The sequence below is a fragment of the Phocoena phocoena genome, chromosome 3 (assembly GCF_963924675.1).
Source record: "Phocoena phocoena chromosome 3, mPhoPho1.1, whole genome shotgun sequence".
NCBI lineage: Eukaryota > Metazoa > Chordata > Mammalia > Artiodactyla > Phocoenidae > Phocoena > Phocoena phocoena.
Genome location: NC_089221.1, coordinates 119,201,016 through 119,216,095, shown reverse-complemented (window position 1 = coordinate 119,216,095; position 15,080 = coordinate 119,201,016).

The following is a 15,080-nucleotide window of genomic DNA, read 5'->3' as shown; positions in this document are numbered from 1 at the left end:
GGGGGTGGTGTAGAGTGGCCTGGGGTGGCAGCAACCAGGTCTAGGGATTGGCCAAAGGCTCCTTTCCCTGGGGGAGGCCCAGGAAGTGGGCTGGGGCTTGTTAAAGAGACAGCCCCTTCCGCCTGCACAAACGGGGCAGGTGCAATAGTGGTGCAGTTGGTAACGTGAGGTGCCCCGCTGGTGGGTCAGTGGCCTCGAGGGCTGTCCTGGGTCCTGGGGGTCAAGATTCTGGCAAGAAGATTGTACGAGGCCCATTTGCTTGGTGGAGAGGGTGGTCCAGACAGGAGGCATTCCTGGGGTCAGTGGACTGCCCCTGGAAGCCCCTGGTGGCCTGGGCACCCTGGCCTGGTCTCGGAGACCCCTGCGCACTAGGTGGAAGGGCAGAGGAGCATTTTGCACAATGGAGAAGCCAGAAGGAAGGGGGTGGCCCAGGTGGCTGGGAGGGCTGAGAAGCACAGAGGAGGAGCCCTTCCCACAGGCAAAGGCAGAGCCCCTAGCCCCCTGGCTGGGGTTGGGGCACTGAGTCTGTCACCACCTGGGCACTTGAGAGGTGAAACCAAAGGTGGGCAGGGGATGGGTGACAGCACTGGGGACCATGCCTGTTGGTCCTAGGTCTGTGAAGCCCTTCCCCAATGCCTTGTGTCGCGTACAGTTTTATGTACAAATAGGCGACATTTGGCCAGAGGAGACCCCGCTCAAACCCAGCCTGACCCAGTCAGTGTCTTCCTAGAGGGGACCTAGTCTGTCCCTACCCCCTACTTCAGAGCATGTCTCTTGGTAGGGGGAGGGTATATGGGGACATACTTCTCTCCTAGGGTCCCTGAAGCGTGTCTCACATCCTCGGGGGAGGGTCTCTGGGGCATCCCTCACCTCTGGGGGCTCCCTAGGCCCTATCTCTCCCCTTGGGAGTCTCTGGGTGGGGGGGACATGTATTCCCGCTGGGGACCATGGGAGCATGTCTCCCCCACTACCCAGGCTCTCTGGGGAGCCTGTTGTCCTCCCAGGGTTTCTCGGAGTACTTAAGGCATGTCAGTCTTGGGCCATCTCTCTTCCCAGGGAAGGGGGCAATCTCTGAAGCATGTCTGGGAAGAGATGTTTCTGGCCCTCCCTGCACCTCTCCCCCAGGGGTGTCTCTGACCTGCAGCACTTCGGATGAGACTGGGCAGCTCTGAGCTGTCTTTTCTCCCAGGGGCTCTGGGATACCTCTCTCTCCTGAGGGCCCGGCCTCTGGAGCCATTTCTTCCCTGTGTGGGGGCCGTCTCCTGGTGTTTGGTTGGCCTGTGTCGGCCAAGAGAAAGCCTCTTAGGGGGCATCTCCACGCGGGACTTCTCTGGGAGGGGGGACTGTGTCTCGCCCATGGGGTTCCCGGGCGGTGTGTCTGCCCGTGGGGAGGGGGAGACTGTGTCTCCTCGGGTTATCTGAGTGGGGTGGGGGGCCCGTGTCTCTCTCGTGTGTTGGGGGGCGGGGGTCGGGGAGGGGGGTTTTGGGCGCATCGGATGCCCACACTGGGGTCGTGTTTCTCTTGGTTCGTGCCACTTCCCACCGCCTCGCTCCTCCCGGGAAGGGCTCCCGCCCCGCCCCCACTCCACCCCCCGTCCCTGGCGCTGCGAGCACAATCCCGTCGATTTGTAATGATTTCTGTCTCTGTCTTTCTCTTTCTCTGACCACCCCCGCCCCCCCCCCACCCCGCCGCGAGCATGCGCAGGCACCTCCCCTACCCCTCCGGTTCGGTTCGTTTCCGGTTTGTTTGCTGAGCTGTCAATGAAAGACCCGTGTAATTATTCCCGAGCTTTACAATAAAAGTGTGAAAACCGGACCCCACTTGGCTTCTTCTGGGCCCTCGGGCCTGCGTCCCGGGGAGAGTGGAGGCTAAGTCTGGGGTAGAGACCTTGGAGGGGGGCCGGGGGACGCGGACGGGAGAAGAGGGATCGAAACCCATACTGGGATTAATCGGTTCCACGCAGGGATGGGGGCAAGAGGACGGACACTGAGGACAGACATCTACTTCATACGCCTCAAAGTGGCCCCCGTGCCATCCGCTGGGCCCGATCCGCTCCCAGCAACCCCATTCCCACCGGAGCTGACATGCAGGCTAGGGGTTAGGCTTGGGGGGCGCGCCGCGCTGCGGAGGGTTAAGTAAGCTGCGCTGCCTTCTTCCAGGGGGCATGTATCCGTTCACGCACCCCTCATTCAGCAACGAGTTTGAATCGTGGAACTGGATAGGAGAAGGGACGGGAGACATCTGTCTGTCGCTCCCTCTCACGCTCAGGAACGAGGGTTGGAAGTCGATGTACGGGGACCCGAAAAGGTCTCAGCCCCCGTCCACGACTGCGCTCCCCTCCCCTGCTTCCGGGACCGAGCGGCCCCGGCCTCCTCAGTCCGGCTGCCGGGTAAACACCGGCTCGGGAGAGGTCGTAGAACAGAGACCGGATCAGCCGGTTTCCCGGCCCCGCCTCCCGGGGCGCCCCTCCCTCCGCGTGCGCTTCCGCTCAGCCCGCGCGCCGTCTACCCCCTCTCGCGCAGCGTGGGCCTGGCTCCCGGACCCCGGGGTTGGTTCAGCTGCTGGGATTAGTCGAGAGCAGGGACTAATCCTGGATGAGCCTCCGTGTAAACCCCGATCGACCGCCGGTACGGCGGGGGTCGTGGGGGCCCCTTTATCCATTCCCATACTCCGGGCTTCTTAGGGCCTGGACCCTCCCCACGTCCCCTCGCTACAGTCGGAGACAAGTTGGTTGGATCTGCTGTGCGGAAGAGGTGGGGGCCGGCGGGGGTGGGGGGCAGCGTGAAGACACTGCCAAGATCAGGCCTGGATCAGTCGCGCCCCAGAGAGCCTGGCAGTGGTGGGGGGGTGGGCGCCTGAAAGGAAGGGCAGAAGCCCCTCTGACAGCCTCTGAATCCACAAGGGGTGAGGTCAGCTCCCTGGCTCAGTGTGCAACTCCGTGCTCCCCACCGATCCTCCAGTTACAGAATCTCCAGCCCACCCTCTACTTGTGGCAAGGGAGACCTGCCCCTAACCTTGAGGCCTCACCTCCTCATCACAGGAGGCACTGAGTCAGCAGGCGGGCCCCATGTCATCTCTGCCCCTGACTTGGCCAGACAGTGAGGGGTGAGGAGAGGAGCTCCTCCTGTTGAGGTCAAGCCCTGGCAATTATATCAGGGGTCAAGGGACTAGGGTACTAGAATCCTGTCCCTGGTTGGTTCATTCATACCACAAACATTTCACGGTCTCTATGGGAGAGGCAGACAGGTAAACAATGACCACATCGTGTTCAGCCCTGCCCTGAGCCGTAAATTCAGGCTAGAGAGCCAAAGGAGGTGTCTCCTCCAGCACCGTCCAGCAGGCTTCCTGGAAGAGGTGGTACCAGAGCTGAGTTCTAAAGGGCAGATGGGGAAGAGCCCACTGAGGAAGGGGTCTGTATCCCAGGCTGATGGAGCAGTGTGTGTAAGGGCCTGGAGGTACAGAAGGAGAAGGTGAGGTAGTTCAGGAAGGCAGGAGAAGTTGAAGAGGAAGGCAGGGGCCAGAGCTAGCAGGGCCTGCTGGTCAACCTAAGGAAGGAAAGGGAGCCACTGAGGGATTCTAAGCCTCTAAAAGAAAAGGTCAGATTTACGTTCTTTACAGATTCTAACTGTCCTCTTGCCTTCTCTGCCGAGGTTTCTCTGGAGAGCCTGGGTTGGAGGTGGAGGCATATACCTACAGACAGCAAGGAAGAGGAACCAGGGTACAGTGTATATTAGGAAATTCGGTCCCCACATCCTTCCATCACACCTGGAGTTAGAGAGACCTACATTAGAAATCTGTAGCACTTCCTACTGGTATGAGCTTGGGCAGGTGACTGTGCCTTGGTTTCTTCATCTGTAGAATAGAGCTAATAATGCACCGAGGATCATTGTGGGGCTTCAATGAAATCATGTGTCCACTCTTTTATTTAACACATATTTAACACCTACTATGGGGCAGGCTCTGTGCCAGCTGCTGGCGTTACAGCACTGAATTAGACAGGCATGGTCCCTGCTATGGAAGTCTCTTAGAACTTCCATTCCAGTGGAGAAGACAGACAATAAACAAACAAATGAGGTAATTATAGGTTGTGTTAAAGCGCTGTGAAAGAAACAAACAGTGGGACACAAAGGAGGATAACTGGAGGTGGGGGAGAGAAGGGGGCTGCCTTACTCAGTGTGGCCCAGGCAGCTTCTCTAAGGGAACCTGAAGATTTAGAGCTCAGGACAGAGTATTCCGGGTACAGAAAACTGCAGCTGCCAATGCCCCGAGATGGGAGACAATAAGGAAGTTAGCATGATTCCTCTAAGATGCTAGGCTTCCTGAGGGCAGGAACCTAGGTCTCTGACTTCTCACCACCTCCTGGATAAATACTAGGGGAAGTAAACAAATGGAGGGGAATTTACGGCTTGCTGGGTCAACCTCCCCACCCCGATCCCCTGGAGTGTGTTGTGAGGGGGGTGCTTTTGGCCTCTTCTCAGCCTGCCCATCTGCACAGCTTAATCTTCCCTCCAGCTGTTCTATGCAGGAAAGGATCTCTGCCCACTTCTGTTCCTTTCCTGGGGTTCCCAATCCTCTCCTTGGACAGGAGGGGCAGCTTGGGCACCCGCCCAGAATCTGCTGATTAAGAGCCTGGATTGAACATGATTTAGTATGTGACCTGCAGTGGTTGAGGGTTACTGGGGCCCTCTGGAGTCTCCCCCTCAGCTGGGATCTCACTTCAGGGAGGCCTTGAGGAAAGCTTCCTTACACGTGGATACGTTTCACACACAGCCACCCGTGCCGCACAGCGCACACAGCTCCTCTCACCCGCTCACATCCAGCTGCACATTATGTCTCCATGGCAACCAGAAGGCCTGGTCCATGGATGTTAGAAATAAGTGCCAGAGGAAGGGAAAGAGAGAGAGAGGAGCAGCATCAGAAATAAAGAGACTCAGAAAGCTAGCCTCCCAAGGAGGCCCCCTCTCTTTCCTTGCACCCTCTGCCAGGAAGACTCGAATGGACTCAGGGCCTCAAGAATGGAGGACCTCAAGGTGGGCAGTAAGCAGTGGGCTGAGGGCTGTCTGGACACAGGTCATAGGGGCCCAGTGGGCAGTGAGGGAGGAGCAGGACCAGGGGAACTTGAGTGAGTCTGGAGTTTTGGACTAAGAATACTTGGTCTGGGTCAAAGGCAGAGGAGGTGTGTGGGTAGGGATAGGAGACTTAGGGGAGCTACTTTCCCTCTTCCTGGCCTAATTGGCTGTTCAGGCCGAAACCAGCTCTTAGTCACTTAGTCTAATTAGAATTGTTCTGGAGAAGACAGTGGGGGAGGGGAAGGAGAAGCTGGGGTGTGAAGGGGGAAGGGCGGGAGGAAAGGAAGCTGAGTGGGGGTGGGGAGTGGGAGTTCCTTCTATCACCTTCCATCCTTTCTGTCACCATCCAGTGGATGGGCTGGGCTATAACTGTCCAGGCTGTGGGTCACTCTAATACCCCCGCCCAGCTGTCACTCGTGTTCCGTCACACACACCTGCCTTGTGCTCAGTGTCTGTCTCTTCCTCTAGCTCTCTCTTACTCTCTCTCCTTCTCTCCTTCTCTGTCTCTTCATCTTTCTTTCCCCCCTTCTTTAGGGTCTCCCAATCTCTGGCCAACAATGTTTGCCTCATAAACAGCTGAAGATTTTGGAGTGCTGGCTGGGGCTGATCCACTTTGGAGTGGAGGAGAGGCAGGGGGGCCGGATTATACTGAGAGCTGCCTCATCTTTTGGGAGTAAGAGGGAAGGGGGCAGACACTGCCCAGGCATGACTTCCCCCCAACAGACACACACCCACCTCTGTGCCCATCTCCCTCCCCTAACCAAGTGTCATCACATCTCTGGAGTATGTGGAGCTTGGCCTCTGGAACTGGACTGTCTGGATTGCCTTGGACAAGCGGCGTAGCCTCTCTGAGCAGCAGTTTCTCCAGCTGTGAGATGGGGACAGGAGACCCTAACTTTGTAGTGTGGGTGTAAGAGGGTGATGCATGTGAGCTGCTTGGCGCCGGAAGTTATTAAGTGCTCGACGAACGCAGCTTTTATCCTCAGTCGCCAGCTCCTTTCCTTTCCCAGGCCCTTTGGGAACCAGGACGTGTGCATCTTTCCCTTCTCCTTCTTCTGCTTCCCCATTATTGCGGCCCCTAAATTACCTCTCAGTTCCCAGACTCAGCCCCGTGACCTTTCTCTCAAGGCTCCCCTCTATGGGTGGGTGTCCCCGTTGTGGGGGATGAGTATGGAATAGGAGGTTAGGCTTGGATCCTGCCCCTGCCCACGGGGGTAGGGGTTCGGGACATACCCTTCTCCAGTCTGGGGACTGGGTTTTCCCTCCTCTGCAGGCCTGGAAGAAGACGAAAGGGGACAGCCATAAATCATGTAGGGGAAGTGCACTTGCTGAGGAGGACAAGATGGGATGAGCAGAGTCCAGAAGCCTAAATATTTCATGGGGCTGCAGCACCGGGAAGGGCAAAGTCCCTGAGCTGTGCTCTGGACTCCACGTGGCTTGGAGCCGTTCCACGTGCTCATTCCCCCTGCACCCCTGGAAAACTGCCTGCAGTGACCCCTTTCCTGGCCAGGAGCCTTCCCAAGTTCCCTCAGCACTTGCATATTTAATTTCTTAACAGCTGTGGTAGTTTGTTCAGGTTTGAGGCTGTATTTTGACATGGTCATGTTTTTCTTGCCCGTGTACTCAGTCTCCCGCTTTAGATGCCCCGGGACTGGTACTCTTGGCCCTCATCTCAGTGTTATCAGGAGAGCCACGTAGTTGGCAAGAGCTGATGGGGTGGGGGCCAAGGCGGGGCTGGCGGGAAGGAGGTCTCTCCGATTTTCTGTCTCTGTCCATCATGGTTGACTGAAGAGCAAGGCATCTATCTGAGCAGGGGGTGAATGGGCGGAGAGCAGCAGGGTCTAGTAGCTTCCGTGTCCACTGCTTACAGATGACCTGGGGGACGGCCTCTGCCAAATCTCTGCCTCCAGGTGGCCCCTGTCGGCTGCTCTCCACGGTCCTTTTCCTGACTCCACATCTATTTGGGGGATTAGAAAGTGCCCTTGTGATCTCTGTCACAGATTCCCCTTTATCCTTTTCCTTGACCTTGGCCAGTCTATCATTATTTCATTTATTTGTTTACTTGTTCAATTTCTGTCTCTTCCCACTAGAATAAAAGCTTGCAGGAGGCAAGAATCTTGTTCAACTTATTTACCATCCCTGAATGAATGAATGAATGAATGGGAGGAAATCTGCTTGGGGAGTCTGCAGCCAGAGCAAGAAAAGGGAGGCAGAGGGAGGGCAGCCACAGGTGAGTAGGGATATAGGTGGGAAGGGTTGTGGTGGAGAGGGGGAAGGAGGTGTGGAAAGTGAGGGGCGTGGGTGGGATGGGGATGAGAGGGAGACTGGGGAAGAGGGGGATGTGAGGAGGGAGCTGAGATGGAGGTAGATGGAGCTGGAGCCATGAGGCATGGGCTTTGGGGGAAAGGACCCAGGCCCCCAGAGGGGCTAGAAGCACGTGCCTTTGAGCAGAAGGAGGTCAAGCCTGGAATAGAAAGCCAAGGACAGGCTCCACCCTGAGCAAGTCTACACTTGGAATTTGGGTTTGGGGCCAGAGTGGGTGGAATGCAGAAACCCACCAGGAATAGCTGAGCCATGGGAGTTTCCCAGGGCCTGCTGGTACCATCAGTGTCCCTCCAACTCACCCTCACCCCCAAATCTGGGCCAGATGCCCAGACTGAGGTCCCCTCCACTTGCCCTTCTAAGCCCATAAACAGGAAATGCCCCAGGCTGCGCTGACCAGTGCCACCCTCAGAGAAGGAGCCAGGGATCTTCCCAGGGCAGGAGGGAGGTACACAAAGCCAGTAGGGGGTCCTGACTCTTTGATTACCCAAGCTTCAGAAACCTCCATCTGCCCAAATCAAAGGTGACAGGCAATATCAACTCATTAGCACTAAGCCCCTAGAGGAACCTGGGCTTGAAAGAGGAATCCTTTCCCAGGGCTCTTCCTTGTCCCTGGCCCCCTCCTGAGCCCTGGGGCTTCCTGAGAAGGCAGGCAAGGGACAGGGGTGGTAGCCTGGGGTGCGGTTGGGGAGACTCCCATCAGAGAGATGGTGTCTCCCCCAGAATTGGTCAGAGTGGCTGTGGAGGGGGAAGCAGAAAAGATTGGAGGTGCTGTGCACCTGCAGTGGTTGTCATGGCAACCTGACTTGCATCCCAAGAGGGTGGCCTCTCCCTCAAAGCCCTATGAAGCCTGGAACACAAGCGTGGACACACACACACACACACACACACACATGCAGCTTTGCAGAACTGTACCCCTGAGAGAGCCCTATCAGCTTCCTCCCTCTTCTCTCTACTTCCCCGGGTGAGGCTGAGACCAGGGACAGGGCCATGAGAAGAGGCTGTATGTGTGGGGTGTGGGGTGGGGGTGGGGGGCGGGGGGGGGGCGCTAAGGATGGGGAGGCCCTCCACAAGGCAGGGTGTTGGTGTGGGGGCGTGTGCAGTGTGCCTGGGGTGGTGTCCCCAGTATGCGTAGAGAACAAGTGCCTACTCAGCTCACCCACTGCCAGGCCTGCAGTCAGACCACACAGGAGAGGGATTTGGGAGGGAGACGATTATTAACAAAGACAACAACAATCACAGTTAACCTTAATTGAGAGCTTATTAAATCCCAGCTATGTGATTGTGGCGAGCATTGTACAGGCAGTGTCTCATTCGATCCTCACAACAACTGTACAAGGTAGGAATTATTAGCCCCATTTACAGATATGAAAACTGAGATGCTGAGAGGTAAAATAACTTGCTCCAGGTCCAGGAACTGGAAAGAGACAGGGCAAGACTCTGCAGGAGGAGGCAGAGGACAGCGGTGCCAACGTCTAAGGCCACTTGTCCTGTCGCCAGGCCCATGGGATACTCCCTCCCACCACCCGTGTGCCCCATGCACCTCAACAGGGCAGGTCTGGTGCTGTGCCAAGAGGCAGGGCCCGGGAAGTCTCAGTGCCTGCCTGGGCTGAACTGGGGCAGCTGAGGGCACCTGTGAGGGTGTAGGGACACAGCAGCGGGCATTGTGATTGGCACGAGCCAGGGGAGCGGCTGGCAGCCTTGCTCCCGGTAAACATGAGGAGAGGTTACTTCACAAGGAAACGGTAATTAACTTTAATTAGCACCTTGCATCTCGGAATATTATTAACATCTCAATTTCTCTAATCAAGACAGCAAGAGAGGGGCGGCATCTGCCTTGCTGACTCCTTCCTGGCCATGCTCCCTAGCTTGGCATGGTTCCTGCCCGGCCCCCACTGCCTGGATGGCACCCAGGAGCACTTCCTCAGAGCCAGGTTGCCAAGGGGAGCCGGGGAGTGAGGGGAGCCTGGACTGCCAGGGCAGAGAGAGCAGGTCCAGGTCACGGATGCTGGAGCCGGCCACAGGGCAGAAGGACAGGGGCAGGGCTCTTTGTGTGGCCACCTTATGTTTCCAAGTAGACTATGAGCACCAAAGGAGGACTAGGCTGTGTTCCCCATCAGAGAACAACATGGCTGCCTCACTGTCCCCTCTTCCTTCTTCCCCGTCTTCCTTCCTTCTCCCCTCTCCTCTCGCTCTCCCTTCTTCTCCTTCTCTGAGGTCTTTCTCTCCCTTCTCTCCAACTCCCCTTCTCCTCCTCCCCCTAATTTTCCGTTTCAACATGAATTTATTAAGCATCCTTTACAGGCCAGGGGCTGGCTTCCACCACTGGGGATGCAGCAGTGGACACCACCGGATAAACCCTGCCCTGGGGAGTTTCGAATCCCACGGAGGCGATAAGTCTTGGGCATAAAGAACTGTAATTGGGCTCCATCCTAATAGGCATCATAATGGAGGTGCAGATAGAAGGCTGGGGGTGGGGTGGGTTCTAGGAGGGAGGAGGGGAAAGGGAAAAGCAGGGCCCCTAATGGTGGGGCACCCAGACAAAGGCAGAGGGATCCTGAGGCAGCGAGGGCACTCAGTGCTGTTCAGCCCTCTTCAGAAGGCCATCAGGGAGGGCAGGCCCTGAGGGCACAGGAGTTGCCTCTCTCATCATTTCAGCCACCCTCAATGGCTGCTAACCCCACCAGGCGTCTGATATTCATAACTGACTGTTCTCCTTGGTCTAATTACAGCGGCCTGCTGCTTGCACAATTGGTTATCTAGTTGGCAGTGTCGTGGCTGTCTCCCCATTCCAGTCAATTTGTATTTATTGAGCACCTACTACCTCCCTGGAGTAGGCTCCAAGGGCTGGGGCTCCTCTCACAGTGTGTGGAGGGGTCACAGTCGGTTGAGCTGCCTAGAGGCCTGACATCTCAGCAAAACAAAGACGGTATGTTCAGGGGGTTCCCCCAGGGAACAGGCTGGTTCCACATTGGCCCCATCAGCACTCCTCACCTATACTTGTGCCTACACAAGTACACTTCCCCTCCCACCTCTGTTCTAACAGAGGACAGTGCCAGAAGGCTAAGGTTCAACAGCAAATCTTGTCCAACATTAACCCAGAGGGCAGGTTAGATGTTCAGTGGAGACCCCGTGTCATGTCGTCAGGTGCAAAATGGCACCCGTTTTGTCTGACCGCCCTGCTGTGGGCCACGGAGCGGGAATGGGCATCTGTTTTTCTTTTGCTCTCACTCTGCCTGCCAGTTATGATCATCTTTGGGTGAGGCCTACAGCGTCTCACTGAATCCTCACAGGAATGTAAAGAAGCGGGGATTCTCATGCCCATCTAACAGCTGACAAAACATGACAGAGGTGACTGGTCACACAGGTGGTCAGAAAGTGAAAGCAGGGGCTTCCCTGGAGGCGCAGTGGTTGAGAGTCCGCCTGCCGATGCAGGGGACACGGGTTTGTGCCCCGGTCTGGGAAAATCCCACGTGCCGCGGAGCGGCTGGGCCCATGAGCCATGGCCGCTGAGCCTGCACGTCCGGAGCCTGTGCTCCGCAACGGGAGAGGCCACAACAGCGAGAGGCCCGCGTACCGCAAAAAAAAAAAAAAAGAAAGTGAAAGCAGAGCAGGACAAGCCCCACTGAGACCTACTCAGGATCACTTTCCTAATCTCGGTCTCCCCACTTGATGGTGAGCCCGGCCTCAGCCAGGAGCTGGGACGCTGGGAGGGACCTGAGCAAGGCCCCTGCCCTCAATGACCATGAGAGAGCAGCCCCTTGCCTTCTAGCAAACCCTAGCCCTCTCCCCTCCTTCCCCTCCCTTCCCCCGACTCCTCCCCACCCCCACACCAGCTCCCCAGGGCCAGGGGCTGCGCCTCTGTAATTGTAGAGTAGCCTGCACAGGGCGGGGAAGAATCTGACGTTTCCAAAGGCCTTTTTGATGTCGGTGATTATGGCAATGATGAGGCTGTCCATCTCCTACCAAGACTGGGGCCTTTCTTTGTTTCTCTCTCAACCGGGGTCTCTCTTGCTCTCTCTGCCCTGAGGACTGGTGTTGTCAGGGGACCAGCACTTGCTTCTCTTTGTGGGAGGAAGGGGATGGACCGGGCCGAACTGAAACCTGGGGAATCAGCCCACCCTTCACCTTCCCGGAGCTCTGGAGTGTGCTGACGTGATCATTAGCATAATATTTGCATAAGGAACAATTGAAGAGATTGGAGTCTTGCCCCAGAGGAAACACCTGCAAGGAACTGTGAATGAAAGCCTCTCCTGCCCCCCACTCTGAGATCCCTCCCACCCCCAACCACAGGATGGGGGGAAGTGGCAGGAGCCCAGCATGCCTAATGATGATGACGACGACGACGACGACGACGATGACGAAGTGATCACAGATCACAGTTATCACTCCCAGAGTGCCTACTAAGTGCCCGGCACTGGAGTGCGTCTTCCATTTACACAGCCACCCGAGGTGACACATCTTATTATTCCATAATACAATTTACAAAGGAGGAAGCTGAGGCTCAGCCTCCCCCGAAGTCAACTAGATGATGTTGGTGGCAGAGCTGAGTTTTGGAATGGGGGTATGCCCTCATGCCCTCAACCACTCACGGCGGATTGGGGTACTCTGGGCTCAACTCGGGCGCCAAGATCCAGTCTCCGTGGGCCCAGGGGATCCCGGGAAGATTGGAACAAGGGCTCGAGACAGGCTCCTCCACAAGGACGAACATGCTCACACACAGGCACTGCCGCTCTGCCCTGCCCCCACTCATGCTTCTGGAGGCAGAGGAGCTAGGCTGACTTGGCCCATAACCAGGTTAGCCAAGATCCAATTAGCTAGTTAGCACAGGCAGAGCTGGGGGCAGGCGGAGCGCTCAGGAGAGCAGCGACGGATGGGTCGAGTAATGTGCAGAGACAGCGGCTCCACGCTAACCTGATAAGCAGCTCCCAGCATCCATGAGGCCCAGCCTGGCAGGCGGAGTAGCCTCAATCCCGGGCGGCTGGTTGGGGTGCGGGGACAGCCTCTGATCCCCATCCCCCGACTGCCACACAGCCCTTCACAGTGCCCTCCTCCTCCGACCTCCCCTCGGCGGCACTCGCTCCCGCCCTGCCTCCTCTGAGGGCTGCGGGGAAGGCAGCTTCCTCGGGATACATTTTCATCCAAATGAGGCTGGGATGTCTGCCTCAGGGAAGGAAGGTGGGGGTGAGGTGAGACCACCACCTCCTCCAGGTGGGAGGGCGGGGGGGTGAAGCAGCTGGAGGAATTATTGGGGAGGGGTGTTAAAATAATAACCGTCGCTATTTGTGGAGTTTGCTATGCGCCAGGCACCGTGCAGACCATTTATGTGTACTCTCTCTTTTACGCCCACAGCAACCCTTTGCTGTAGGTACTATTAGAATCCCCATTTTGCAGATAAGAAAACTAAGGCTCAGAGAGGTTAAGAAACTTGCCCCAAGTCACGTGACTATCAAGACTCCTCAGGCTAAAACCACCACACAATACTATCCCTGAACCCGGTCTAGGATTAATAATAATGTAACTGATAGTCATACTTCTTGGCTTTTCTATATATAATACTTTTGCTTTAGAATTTACAAAGGCTCTTTGGATTTATCCTGACAAGCCCATAAGGTAGATGTTTTATTTCTAATCCCTACTTTGCAGAGAAAAGAAATTGAGGTTTGGAGGGGCAATGTGACTTGCCTGAAGCCTCAGCTGGTGTGTAACAGTCAGAATTTGAACCCAGGCCAGGACCTTTTGCCCCTAGTCTTGTGCTCTTGAGGAGACAATGGAAAGAGAAAAAGACATCCCATCCCTAAGTGGAGGGTGGGTGGTTCATCTATTTACTTATGGGTCACAAGCTTGCTGGAAGGATTACCAAAGGCACTGTGCTGGGCACGCTTATTGGGGGCAGGGGGAGAAAGCTAATGTTTTCCTGCCTCCATGGAGCAGGTGGAGAGGAAAGCCCTGAAGGTCAGTGTCCAGGGACATGGGGCCGCATTGGCCAGGGGACTCCAAGGAATGAAGGGCCAAGAGAAGGGTCTGCCCCTTACGGCACCAGATCATCTTTGGTCCAATATCCTGTTTTTCAGAGGCTGCATCTGAAGCCCAGGGAGTTAAGTCACTCCCCAAGGTCACACAGATATGGGTGTGCAAACCAGGGCTCCTGACTCTAAGGTGAGTTTCCCCTCAGGCCGGGGCCTCCCATTCCTAGCAGGATGGGGACTTCCTAACCTTCTGAGCTCTAAGTCCTGTCTGACATCCCCTCACACCCACCAGGGAAGGAACAGATGCTGTGCCAACCATCCCTTGGGGGGAAGTGCCCCCATTTCCCTCTCTGTGCTCTGGGAGGAGGGAATCAGCTGAATTCTTGCCACTTCAGGCCATCTGGGGCTTTGGGGTTGGGACCCGGGGATGGGGATGTATATTAAGAAGGACAGCATGAGGAAAGCACACACCAGTGCGGGGCACAGCATTTGAGCCACGCCCAGGAGAACATGGGTGCACGTCTGTGCTACTCTCTGCCTCCCCTGATACCGGCACCAGAAGGGTTAAGGCGTCCCCAGCCCCAGGGGACTGAGGAGCTGGTCTGTGCAGGAAGCTGCTCTCCCAGTCCCCAAGGCCTCGGGGAGTGGGGAGGGGAGCAGCTTGCTCAGCCTCTTTCCCAGGCTCCTCAGCCTCCCTGGGGATCCAGCTACATGCCAGAGAGGTGACCCTTGACCCTTCCCCCTCCACCCTCCCGCCCTCCCCAGCCTAACTGGGTAAAGACTCTGATCCCTGCTCAGGGTGCTGAGAGAGTGGGATACCCCCTACTTCCTCACCTCGCTTTTCCCACCATCTCACTTATTCCCCTTTGTGCCTCCCTCCACTCCCGTTTCACAGTCACCATATTCAGACCCCTGAGTTTCTCCCCCACCCCAGCTCTGGGCCCCCAGGCCTTTCTTCCCAGCCCCCTGCATTTGTAATCTTCTAAAAATAAAAGCCTGTGTTTCAAGTAGGCAACTCCGGAAATATACAATCCAGCCCAGGCATCCGCAGGGTGGGGACAAGAAAGGACCGTGTCCAGAGAAATACCTAGACACAGCGGCCTCCACCCTCCCAGGTAAACACAGGAACGCAGCCTGTTCCTGATGAGAAAAAAGGCAGGAGTGGAGGATGGGCACAGGAAGAGGGAGAACGCTCTCCTGGGCGGGGCTCTTGAGCTAAGGTCCCTAACAGAGAGGGTCTGGGTCTCCGTGCGGCCTCCCCTGTCTGTCATCATGAACGTCATGTCCTCTCCTACTTCCTCAGCAACTGCTGGGCGAGGTGGGGGGCTCCTTTCCCCCATGGCCAGCCCCGTACATCCAGAGTCAGGACTGAAATCCAGGGAAATCCCAGCAGGTTCGGACCCTATCCCCTGCTCTGCTTCCCAGGAATGGGCAGGATGGCCACTTTGGGCGGCGCTGTTCAGACATCTGTTCCCCATCCCTCTGCCTCCTCCTGGACCCTGGCCATGACAGAGGCCAAAGAGGTTCAGGAGTGGCACCATCTAAGATCCCCTTGTCTTTCCCAGCTGTGTGATCAGACGGCCATGGGAAAGGGGGCTCCTCACTGGCCGGAAGGGACACTCCAGACCCTCTGTGGCTGGTCCAGGCTGCTTCCGCAGGGTGGCAGAAGGACTGGGGCCAAATCGTGCTGGACTTTGATAAAATTCACTCCTGCACTGG